General features: G+C 47.5%; 1 long non-coding RNA gene across 1 annotated transcript; it reads right to left on the reverse strand.

Annotated features, from left to right (window-relative positions):
- Positions 1-6,515: 6,515 nt before the first annotated feature.
- Positions 6,516-7,626, reverse strand: LOC115290829. Its single transcript, XR_003908237.1, has 3 exons — positions 7,521-7,626; positions 7,027-7,186; positions 6,516-6,900 (listed from the first exon to the last, which is right to left on the reverse strand). It is a non-coding gene; the product is annotated as an uncharacterized LOC115290829 (long non-coding RNA).
- Between the last annotated feature and the right edge of the window lie 930 nt (positions 7,627-8,556).

Here is an 8,556-nt window from a genome sequence, read left to right on the forward strand (position 1 = left end):
CTGTTATGAATGTACCGAGACAGACAGGTAAAATTTTTTAACCAATCCCCTATTGATAGATACTTGGGGTTTTCCCATTACCTAGTATAAGTAATGCTGAGGTATTACTCATATTACCTGCAAAGCAATATAGGTGGCCACTTAGAGTTAACTTAAAGCAACCTAATATTCTAGAACTGGTTAATGGATCTTAAGTTATTTAAACTAGAAGAGGTACCAAAGGCTAGGCCTACTTCTCTAAATTATCATCTAGTTGGGAATGGCTCAACTCAATCTCTGCTTAAACACTTCCGGGGGCTGGGAGGTCCTTACCGCTTTGTTTCCCTCCTTATGTCTTGTTCGAGCCTATTGCTTTGCAGGGTGTACTTGTGTGATCTCTGCCTCCTTGTAACTCCCACCCTTGGGTCTAGTTTGCTTTCTGATGACTGTCTACAAGAGTCTAATAATTTCTCTCTCACTCGCTTTCCCTTCACACATTTGAGGAGGGCTCTTCTTCTTCCCCGGAGACTTGTATTTTATACTCCAAACACCTCCAATTCCCAGTGTCATCCTATAGGACTATATAATGATAAAAATAAGCCATAACACAATACCACCATTTGTTGAGCTCTCCTCTGGAATAGGCTCTGAGTTAATCACTTTTATCTCAAATTCATAACACAGGATGTCCGAGCACAGAGATGTTAAGTAGTCTGCCCAAAGTCAAAGATCTAGTAAGTGATGGATCCGGTCCTCAAGGGTGTGAGCCTTCCGAGAAGCACCTGCAGTAGGTAGCGGATGGCTGCACCTGCTGGTGAGCACCAGTGGGGTCGGTAATAGACATGGACTGCATGCCCCACACTACTTATAGCTAGAAACATCCCAAGGAAGGGCTGTGTTTGGCCAGCTTAGGTCCCACCCTTGTATCAACCTGGAGAAAAGCAAAAATTCACAGATTTCTGGGTTCTAATATAGCAGAGCCCCTTAATGATGAGTCCCGGACATCTGTCTTCTTAGCAAAGATCCTTAGATTCCCATGATCAGCGAGGTTTGATCTGCTACTTGAGCTATGGGTATATCCCAAGACAACCTGGGGACATTTTTCAAGACACAGGTAGCCTTATCCAGGTCTCAGTGGTGGATAGCCCTGCTTCCAAACTTGGTTGAACTTGGTTCACAGCCTGAGATCCATGGCTCCACAGGCTCACACTGTTCCAATCCCTGACACTGAATATAAAATTTTATATGTGCTCATGTATATTTTTCTAGGAAGAGGAGCCAAAACTTTGATAAGGTTCTCAAAGAGTAACAACCTGAAAACTCATAAGAATCACAGCTTTACATAGAGTTAAGTTGATAAACCAAACTCTGCTGGATTTTGCTGCTCAACCAACTCAAACAACGTATTCAATATTTATTTGGTCCTTATTTCTCCTCACTTTTCCCAGGGTTCTTGACAAGGATTTTCTGTGCTAACCCTAGTGGCATCCCTAGATCTACTAGTTTAGTAGCTCTGCACATTAAAAAATTTTGTGTTATAACTTCCACTTTATAGCCCATAATGGGCTCCTCTTGGAAATACTTTCTTTGCTAATGCTCATAAGTCATCTGTTCAATAAGTAGATATAAGATTGCATTAGTAATTGATATAATGTTTAAGTGATCTTTTTATTTTGTTCCCAGAAGCAGACCATTGGGTTAATCACATTCCTCACTGTATACTTCATTGATTCCTGCAGAATCCTATCTCATTCATGCATGTATGCGTTTGTTCTCTTGGCTTCCATTTTCCTTTCTCTCATTCCAGTGTAACCTACGTATTTTGTTAGCATGTCCCCTATCAGACATGTGGTGTTGAATATGCATGTAGTATTAAATGTCCACGAATGTCCTATAGCCTCTGTTGTCTCTCGCTTTCTTGACACACACTGTATCTTAAACAATCCATTCATGTTGTCACGTGTACATTTAATCTATTCCTTCCCACTTGGGCAGAGTGCTTCAGAGAGTGCCTTTTTCACTTGTACCCATCCACCCACCACAGAGGGACATCCACTGCCATGGACAAAGGCAGCCAGCATCTTCCTGCATGGCCCCTTAGCACATGTAGGAGGACCCCCCCCCCCCGGGGTGGCCTTGTCGGGTCCCAGCGCACACATATATTGAATCTGACAAGATGCTGCCCTCTGGCACAGCTGTACCAGTCTGCACGCCTCCGGCAGGCCCAGGAATTCCACTGTTCCCACATGCCGGCCACCACTTGGCATTATTCAGCTTTCTAGTTTTTGACAATTGGATGGGTGTTGATGAGAACTTGCTGTCATTTTAATTTGTATTTCTCTAATTACTGATGGGTTTGAACACCTCTTCACACACACTTGTTAATCATTAAGGTTTCCTCTTCTGATCCTTTGTTCATAGGAGAGAGGGGGTTTCTAACTTTTCTGCTGCTTTGCAGGGTTCTTGCGTATTCTAGATCCCTAGGAGTCTAGGGGTCCCTGGTCTCCAGTCAGTTTTGACATTGCATCTTCTCCCAATCCGCCATTGGAGAACCTGGTCCTTCTCTGAATAGAGCTCTTTCCTTTTGATGGTTTCAAATCCATTAAGCTTTTGTCTTTTGCTTTGCACTTTTGAGTTTTGTTTGAGCAGTACTTTCCCCAAGCTAGGCCACCCAGGTCCTCTCTGGAGCCCTTGCAACCACATTCAAATGGAAGGCGACAGCAACTAAACGCACCTCGTACCTTGGCAACCTCTTTGTCGTTTCTGGAACTGCAGCCTATGCTGCAAGCCTTGCCTTGGAGCCTGGACCGCTTATCCAGCCGAATCCAAACCCTCCCCTGCTGTTTGCCATGCAAACCCGACCGGGGTGCATTGTCTGGCTTCAGCACAGAGTACCCACGGCCCCGTCCACTTCTCTGCCTTCACATTTTCTCCTCCTTCCTCTTCTCTTAACTAGATCTGGCCATCCTTCAAAGCCCACTTCCTCCAAAGCAAAGCCCCAAAACCTCTGATGAACCTAGTCTTCTCTGATCCCTCCCTTTTCACACTTGTACCCATATCAAAGTCACCTCACTATGAGAACCCTACTCCCTCATTATTTCACGTGGGCTCTGCTCTCTTCCTGGGGACAGGTGTCCATCCGTGTTTATCTTGCCCACAGCTCCAGGGTCAGTGCTCTTCACAGACACCTAATAAATATTCTTCTTTCTCCAAATTCGAGCTGCTGCCAAAGACTGATTACTTAAGCCTCCAAAACCTCTTTAAAAATGCATTCCTTCCTCTCCATCTCCAAAGCCACATCCGTGCCTGGGTTTAATCATTGCTCACTCAGACTTTTACAACCTTTTTGTCCCTTCTTTCTTCCTGTGTGCCTTGGCTCCAGCGAGAACAGAGAATTGCTGTACAATCAGCCAGGCCCAGAATGTCTGGGTTTAAAGGGGCCGTTCACAGCCTTGGATCCGCTCTGCCTCTGGGGCTTGCGTTCTCTTTACAGTATTCACATTCCTAACAAACGGCAGCTCAGCCTCTGCTTGAATACCTCCAGCCATGGTGATCTCACTACCTTGTGAGGCTGTTTATTCCCTCTTTGCCCTGCCAGTGCTTCCTTATTTTAAGCTAAAATCTGTCACCCTACAGATTCCAACTATCGGTCTTAACTTTTCCTCTAAGTGAAGGATGGAAAAGAACACTCTTCTTTCCCCCTGTGTGAGTTTCCTGCAGCGGCTTTAACAAATGACCACAAACACAGTGGCTTACCACCACAGAAAGTTTCTTCTTTCCTGGTTCTGGAGGGCGGAATTCAAAATCAGTCCCACTGGGCCAAGATCAAGGTGTCAGCAGACCTGTGCTCCCTCTACAGGAGAGTCTGTTCCTTGTCTCTTCCAGCTTCTGGTGGCGGCCCATCTCCCATGGCGGGGGACCACATTGCTCCTGTCTTCACAGCCAGGGTCTTCACTTCTGTCTCCATTCTGTCTTCACATCACCTTCTCTTTTGTGTGTAGCCAAATTCCCCTTTGCCTCCCTCTCAGAAGAATGCATGTGATGGCATTTAGGACGCACGTGGAAAACTCAGGAAAATCACCCCACCTCAAAACCTTAACTTAATCATATCTGAAAAGACACCGTCCGCCCGTATAAGGTAACATTCGCTGGTTCCAGGGATAAGAATGTGGATATCTTTGTGGAGGGGCATTTTCCAGTCTACCACACTCCCCTTACAAAACAACCCTGGCTTGAAGAGAGCCTAGCATCTCGTTGGCTTCTCCTGTGGTCACATCATAGTATTGTCTTTGACACTGAGTCTATTGTCTTTACAGACTCTAATGAATTTTCACTGGTCTCTTGGTTTCTTGGTCTTGACTACAACCCATTATCTCAAATAAATGACATGCTGTTAGCTGTAAACCATTGTTCCAATACTGTTGGTATCTTCTTAGATCTATCAGTCCAACTTTTGGGATTTCTGCCAACTTAATTAAATCTATAAATTTTAACTTTGGCATGCACTAGGGTTTTTTTTTGTTTTTAATGTTTATTCATTTTTGAGAGAGAGAGAATAGGGGAGGGACAGGGGATCCGAAGCAGGCTTGGAGCTGACAGCAGAGAGCCCGATATGGGGCTTGAACTTATGAACCATGAGATCATGAACTGAGCCGAAGTCAGATCTGGGCCACTCAGGCGCCACTGCATTCATTTAGTTTGAATGGTGATTGAGAGGCCCCGTGAGCCCGGATGAAAGCAGATCCCCGTGGCCCGTCATCAGGCAGGTCTGTCCAAGCGCCCTTATGCCTGTTTCCTCCTCTTTCATCCTGTCTCTTCTCCCAGGTCCTCTGTGGATTTATGTGAGCTTTCTTGCACGGGGTAGGATATAGAAGTGATGATTGTATATTTACCAAGTTTTATTTCCTGTACTCCAAACCCTATTTTAAATTCATTATGCATGGATTTATTCTGACTTTCAGACCAAAGTTAAATACTCGACTCCAAAAAGCAAGGGCTGTGTAAAGCAGAGCTTCTCAGATTCCAAGAGACATCAGAATCACCAGGAGGCCTTATTAAAAACAGAGTGCTGGACCCCACGTTCAGAATCTCTGACTCAGTAGGTTCAGGGAGAGGCCTGAGAATTTGCATGTCTAATGAATACCCAAGTGATGCTGATGCTGCTGGCCTGGGAACGCACGTGGAGAACCACTAGTGGAAAGTAGGGTTCCATTTCGTCTCCATATAGATAAAGATGTCAAGCGTTCCACTGCTTCCTCTAAGAATGTTTGGCCACAGCAGGTGTTTAGTATTTTATACATAATAATGGAAGGATGCAGGGGCACCTGGTGGCTCAGTCCGTTGGGCATCCGACTTCAGCTCAGGTCATGATCTCATGGTTTGTGAGTTCGAGCCCTGTGTCGGATTCTGTGCTGACAGCTCAGAGCCTGAACCTGCTTCGGATTCTGTGTCTCCCTCTCTCTCTGCCCCTCCCCCATTCACACTCTGTCTCTCTCAAAAATAAACATTAAAAATGAAAAAAAATAGAATGATACAGCTATTTTCAGTGTTATATAGCCTCAGGTGAGAAACTATGTTCTTTCACCATTATATGGATAGCAAATTACCTTCTTTGTTTAGTTCTTAGCCTTCCAATTATTACACATCCTTTGAAATTAAAATGCATTCTAAATACTTGACGACTTGAATTCAAGTCACACAAAGGCTAAAGCATAATATATACCATTGTGCACCCAAATTATGAAGATTTGAGCTAACTTCCTCCCCTCCTCCCAACCCCCATCCCCCTCTGAGAGTCTCTACTTCCTAGATCCATTTCAGCCATCAGTGTTCTGGGCACTTCCATTTTCCCTCTGACCTCAGGGCTGTCCTTCTGAGGCAAGCACTTGGCGAGGCCCAAGGGACCAGGTCCTCTCCAGGCAGGGAGTGTAGCCCTGGCTTTGACCCCAAGGGATGGAAAGAAAGCCCCGACATCCACACTGGCTGGCAGCTCTCAGAATGACAGGCATTCCTTGTCCAAGTCCTAGACTTCTTTCCTTGCAGCCTGGCCCCGGCCTCCCAGGGGCCTTTTCTCCCTCAGCGTCTCTATCCCTCTGGCTTCCTGAGGGTTAAGGACCCTAGGTCCCCTGAGAGACATCCTGATCTTGTTGATTTGGTCTCAAAGGGTCTGCCAATTTAATCTGCAAAGTAAACGATTCTATACATTTCTCTCCCTTTGCTGTCTCTTCTCCTAGTGCCTGGGGTATGACTTCAATTTGGGTGACATTCTTAGCCATTTTCCACATTTACAGTTTCTCTTAACAGAATACAGCATGAGGCTGGGTTAGATCTGCCATTTAGAATTGTAAGCTGTTTTATTTAATGTTTATTTATTTATTTTTGAGAAAAAGAGACAGAGCATGAGTAGGGGAAGAGCAGAGAGAGAGAGAGAGAGAGAGAGAGAGAGAAAGAGAGAATCTAAAGCAGGCTCCAGGCTCTGAGCCTTCATTACAGAGCCCCACTTGAGGCTCAAACCCATGAACTGTAAGATTGTGACCTGAGCCGAAGTCAGATGCTTAACCGACTGTGCCACCCAGGTGCCCCGAGAGTCCTAAGCTGTTTCAGATGTTTGTATGCAGACATTTTACTTCTGTTTGTTTCTGTCAAAGCAGCTACATAAAACCTTCTAAAGTATATGGGGGCTTTAATCCTCCTATTCATGGACCCTACAGTATGTGTTCCTTTAATAGAGATAAGCCTTTCCAAGCTCAGTGTTCTGGCCTCAATATATTTAAGAAAACGGGTTTCATTTGCAGGGGATTCATCCCTTGCCAAAGCATCCTCGTTCCCGGAGACAGCGCGCCAGCACCTCTCTGTCCTGAAGAGGAGCTCCGAGGAAACACCGAGGTTCCTGCGGGGTTCACAGCATCGCTCCACGCTGAGCTGCGGGGAGATACGTTCCAGGCCTCGCCCTTTTTGCATGTTGATTGCATTCCCGTTCGTGTCCTCCTTAACCTGCATGAATCTTGCCACCTAGACCTCTGAGCACCCAATGGGGGAACCCCTCACCTGGCATGTGCATGTGACAAGAGTGTTCGAAGCTGAAAATCAGCCCCGGACACGGGCGATGAAAACCATGCCGGGGCCAGGAAGCTTGAGGCAGCCGGTGCCCGCCAGGCGGAGCCGTGGTTTCTGTCTAGGGGACAGCGCCGGGCGGGGGCGCCAGCACCTGGATGCGACAGACGGCCTGCTCAGGGACGCACGCGCCTCGTGCATTTCACGCACGACGAAGGGAGTCGGGCTCGCGGGGGCAAAGGGCGCCGTCCCCTGCCTCGGCTCCGCAGCCCCAGCAAGGGAATGCAGCCAGGGGGCTACGGAGGCCGGCGACAGGGGACAGGGCTCCGTCCTCCCGGCTCCGGCGCCGCGATCCCGGCCCAAGATGGGTGGCGCGGCGCCTGGCAGTGAGCGCCCCCCCCCCGGGTGACGCGCTCTGTGAAGGGCTCGCCCGAGCCGCTAATGGCCCGCGCGGCCGGAGGAAACGGCCCTGCGGGGATCGATCTCACCGGGAAGTGGCTGAGTTGGCGCTGCGGTTCCGAGGAGTCTGGCTCCTCGCAGCACACGGCCTTTCCTTGTCCAGCCGCGGCAGGCTTGGTGCTTCTACGCCTTAAAAAAAAAAAAGAACAAAGAAACAAAACAGCAACAACAACAACAACAACAACAACAACAACAACAAAAACTATTTCAAAATTTCTAGCCGAAGACTCCTATCCTCAATAGGAGATCTATCTTTCACTGAGGTTATGGAAATCAAAAGTCACCGGAAGGGATTTTCTAAACTTGGCCTTTATCCGGGACTTCCGTCCCCTGGGGACTGTGGCAAGCGGAGGGAGAGCACAGTCTGCACCCGCAGAAGCAGCTGCTCTCACTTCTCCCTGGAAGATGGGGATGGGGTGGGGCTCGGAGGTTCTGCACACCTTCACCTTAGGAAGTTTGGGCATTCTGATGTCCCCGTGCCCGGGTAGGCGTGGCTAGTGGAAGCATGCTGAACACTTCCGTGTCAGGGGTTGGGCTAAGCCTCATACTGAATGAGCACATATGATTTTCCTAGCAAGCCGATCACCCTCATTTTACAGAGGACAAAATTGGGACTCACAGACATACAGTGACTTGTCAGAGTTTACCCACCTAATTGTTGGTCAAAGGCAGATCTGTCACCTAAGTCCCTCCACTGAGCGAAGATGTTGATTCCTCTAAACCTCCATCTAGGAACTGAGTCTTAGGGGACAGTTTTAACTCTTAATAGCTTCCCAACTGATAGGGGTGAGGAATGGGCACAGGGTGTTCTAAAGCCGCTGCCCGACACCTCAGGGTTCAGGATGCGTTGTGTAGACAATGAAGGGATGCAGAATTTGTATCAGTTGCTCTTACCTTCAGTGTGTCCGGTGTCCTGACGCTTGCCCAGCTTGTGGGGACAAAACGCATTTAGGGACTGAATTAGTTTGTTAGGGCTGCTGTAATAACAGGATAGACCGTAGGGCTTGAACAAGACAAATTCATTTTCTTGTAGCCTGGGGGCTACAAGAACTTGGAGGCTGGATG

The sequence above is a fragment of the Suricata suricatta genome, chromosome 4 (assembly GCF_006229205.1).
Source record: "Suricata suricatta isolate VVHF042 chromosome 4, meerkat_22Aug2017_6uvM2_HiC, whole genome shotgun sequence".
Taxonomy (NCBI): Eukaryota; Metazoa; Chordata; class Mammalia; order Carnivora; family Herpestidae; genus Suricata; species Suricata suricatta.